The sequence below is a fragment of the Cupressus sempervirens genome, chromosome 5 (assembly GCF_028749045.1).
Source record: "Cupressus sempervirens isolate cs-2001-9-10 chromosome 5, ASM2874904v1, whole genome shotgun sequence".
NCBI classification, from domain to species: Eukaryota; Viridiplantae; Streptophyta; class Pinopsida; order Cupressales; family Cupressaceae; genus Cupressus; species Cupressus sempervirens.
In genome coordinates, this window is record NC_143122.1 from 630,087,723 (window position 1) to 630,091,819 (window position 4,097).

The window sequence follows — 4,097 nt, forward strand, 5'->3', positions numbered from 1 at the left end:
GAACATAAAACCTTAGTTAACTATCAAGATAAGGTAATTGAATTCCTCGATGACATGGGTTAGTTAGTGATACTAAATGGTGTCAAATGACCACTTGAACTAAGACAAATCTATGCTATGCAATTAAAGAAAGCAAGAAAAAAGGGTTATCAATTATATGTGATACATGTCAAGGACGATGAAGAGATGTCACCTTTTTTAGAAGATTACTCCATTTTGCAATAATTGATGGATGTGTTTCTAGATGATCTACTCAAACTACCCCCCTAAGAGGGAGTTCAATTTTTCTATAGACCTTGTGCTAGGAGCATAACCTCAATCCAAGATTCCCTACCACATAACCTCCATAGAGATGTATGAATTGACCTCTCAACTATAGAAACTCCTAGACAAAGGTTTTATCTAACCTAGTGTATCACCATGGAGAGCTCCTATAATCTTCATCAAGAAGGAGGATGGTATCTTAATGTCGTGAATCAATTATCATTTGCTAAATAAGGTGACCATAAAGAATTGATATCCCCTATCTCCTCCCACAAATTGATGAATTTTTTGATCAAATGAAGGGAGCAACCATATTCTGTAAAATTGATTTGAGATCTGGATATCACCAACTTCATATTCAGGATGAAAACATACCCAAAACAACATTTAGAACAAGGTATGGGCATTAAAAATTTGTAGTCTTACCTTTTGGACTTACAAATGTGGTCGCCACTTTCATGAACCTAATGAACAACGTTTTTAGAGGTTGTCTTGACAAATTCATGGAGATATTTATTGATGATATCTTGATATACTTGAATAATTTAGAAGAGCATGAAGAAAACTTGCCCATAGTTTTCCAGTGCCTAAGAGAAAGAAAATTGTATGGGAAACTCTCCAAGTGTTCAATTTATCAAAAAGATATCCACTACTTGAGGTATATTTTATCAATAGATGCATAGCAGTGGACCTCACAAAGATAAAAGCCATCCTAGAATGGCTAACTCTACAAAACATGAGTGAAATTAGGATTTTTATGGGTCTTATTGGGTATAATACAAAATTCATGGAGGGATTTTCCAGCATTGCAGCATCGATCACATATCTCCAGTGAAGGGGAAAAATATTTGAGTTGATAGAAGCATGTGAGAAGGCTTTTCAATTGCTTAAGAAAAATCTTACTACCACTCCTACCTTGGTTATACTAGATCCTAATGGACACTTTGTTGCACTCATAATAGATGCTTTAGGGGATGGCCTTGGAGGCATACTAATACAAGACAAAAAGGTTATTGCCTATGAGTCCAGAAAGCTCAAACAACATGAGGTGAATTATGCTCCACATGAATTTGAACTGACTGCAATAGTACATTCTTTGCAGATGTGGTGGCATTACTTGTTAGGGAAGCCATTTGAGCTAAAAAAATGATCATATGGGGTTCAGATATATTTTCACTCAACCTAATCTGAATGTTAAGTAGAGGTGGTGGCTTGAATTCCTTAGCTAATATGACTTTAGAATTGAATATATCAAAGGGAAGGAGAATAGGGTAGCAGATGCACTCAGTCACAAAAGAAATATCACTGCTATCACTAGTTTTTGAACTCATATGAGAGAGTACATCCTCTAGTACCTTCCTCAAGAAACCCATTATGTATGAGTAAAGTAAACATTGAATATTGACCATAATAATCCACATTTTGATGGATATCCACTTGATGATGATGGTTTGCTTAAGTACCAAAATAGGATATATGTTCCTGAATGTAAAGGGTTGCAAAAAGTAGTTTTTGAGGAGATGCATTGCACTCCATTTTCAAAGCATCTGGGGGTAAACAAGATGATGGCTGATGTGAGCCCACTTTACTTTTAGTTGGGACTCAAACAAGATGTGACAGAGTATGTTGTCTAGTGTTTGGAATGTCAATGTGTCAAGGTTGAACATGTTGATCTAGAAGGACTTCTATACCCACTCAAGATTCCATACTATAAATGGTAGGTTATCAGTATGGACTTTGTGTAGGGTTTACACATTACTTGAAGCAATCATGATGTTATCTTGGTCATAGTCAATAAATTAACAAAAAAATTCCACTTTATTCCTGGTAGTCTTAAAGTTGGATCTTCAATTTTGGAAAGGAATTATATCAAGGAGATATTTTGACTACATGGTATACTATAAACCATCATCTTTGATAGGGGTACTCAAATAACTGCAAGGTTTTGGACAACCTTGAACTCCACTTTGGGTACATGCTTGAACTTTAGCACTACATATCACCTTGAGACTAATGGGCTAACTAAGAGGGTCGATCAGGTACTCGAAGATTTGTTGCACATGTACTACATGGATCAGCAATACAAATGGGATGATTATCTTCCATTAGTGGATTTTTCTTATAACAACTCCTATCACTCTTCATTAGGCATGGCCCCTTTTGAGGCCCTTTACGGATGCAAGTCTCATACTCCTATTAGCTGGGATAGGGTCAGGGATAGGATTATTGTTGGTCCTAAGATGTTGAAGGAGATGGAAGAGAAGATATTTTTGATCTACTATCAGCTAAAGGAAGCAAATGACCATTAGAAGAGTTACAGTAGCAAGTAGGACACTTTTAGACAGCTCCAGATTAGGTAAACAATGTTTTTGAGGTTGAGACCACAAAAAAAAATTAATCTCATTTGGAAAGAGCTCAAATCCCAATTTTTTTTGGCCCCTTTGAGGTGTTAGAGGTTATCAACATAGTTTCTTATCAGCTTGCTCTACCACTCATGTTAGTCCGCATTCATAATGTTTTTCATGGTTCACTACTTAAGCCATATCATCTTGATATAACTCATGTCCTTGACTGGCATGCATTGCAAGTACAAGATCTATCGGTGATGGAAATTCAACCCACTTGACTCATTGAGGAGCATACCATTAGGGTACGAGACAGGGACATCCTCTAGTACAAGGTCTAATGGGACCAATTTGGTGTGGATAGTGCTACTTGGGAAGATGTTGGGGATCTATAGAAATCCTTTCCCCATCTTTTCGTATAACATGCTTTATTTCAGTTAGACATTAGTTTTGAGTGTGTGTGTGTGCTTATTTTGAGGTGATTTGACATCAGGATGATGCCTCTTCCTAGTGGGGAGGGATGTCATGTCTTGATTGTCGACTAGTCTAGTTATTTTCTTATGTGACGATTAGGTTAAGTTTGACCAATCAACTTTTGTTTGAACATGGATTAGGGAAACTTAAGTTGATTATCTTATTGCATTGTAAACCATTAATTAGTGTGATTTAAGTGATTAATTGAATCATATATGTTGATATGAAAATGTCACTTTTTTGTTCTTATACAATGTTGTTTGATGATTATGTTAATGTTTTATTCTGATATAAATTACCTAATTATGATGGATACCAGCTTGTTTACATTCTTGCGGGTGTCTAAGTGGTTGCAGGATTTGACAGGATGAGAGTGTGGTCAAGGTAGAGAGGGTTAGCTTCTCGAAAGGGGATGAATTAGACCATCTTGCACAACCCACACATGAATCACTTAGGGATACTACATATTGATTTAATGTTTATCTTGCTTTATTTCTCCCCAATTACCTAAATGAAATACAAATAAGAGTGTATTGTATGGTAGCAAATTTAATCATTTAAGCCTAGTAGTAATACAAGTGTGGATTCATTTAATACATGTGAGTGAGAAAATATTATCATTTTGAAAATAAAAGGAAATAAAGGATAGGAAAATGATTACTAAGAGAATAATTTTTGTAGTAGTTTTTATATAAGTATGAGTTATGTGATAAAAGGGGGTACTTTGTTCTTTTTTTATTAAAAAACTATACAGAAACATCTTTTTTTAATTATTCACCTCTGGGCCAGCTGTGCACTCAATGCTTATAAAACTAACTTAGAGGTGCATCAATCGGCATAGGTGGCTGGAAATAGCGTAATCAAATTGCATCAAATTCCTTTATATCACTCAAAAAAATTAACATTATAATTCCTTGCATTTGGTCTGAACTTTTCATTCGAAACAATAGAAGCCAGTAGTTTGAGTTGAGCACCATCTCTATTTTCCAAAACAGGTGATACCCTCAACGAGAA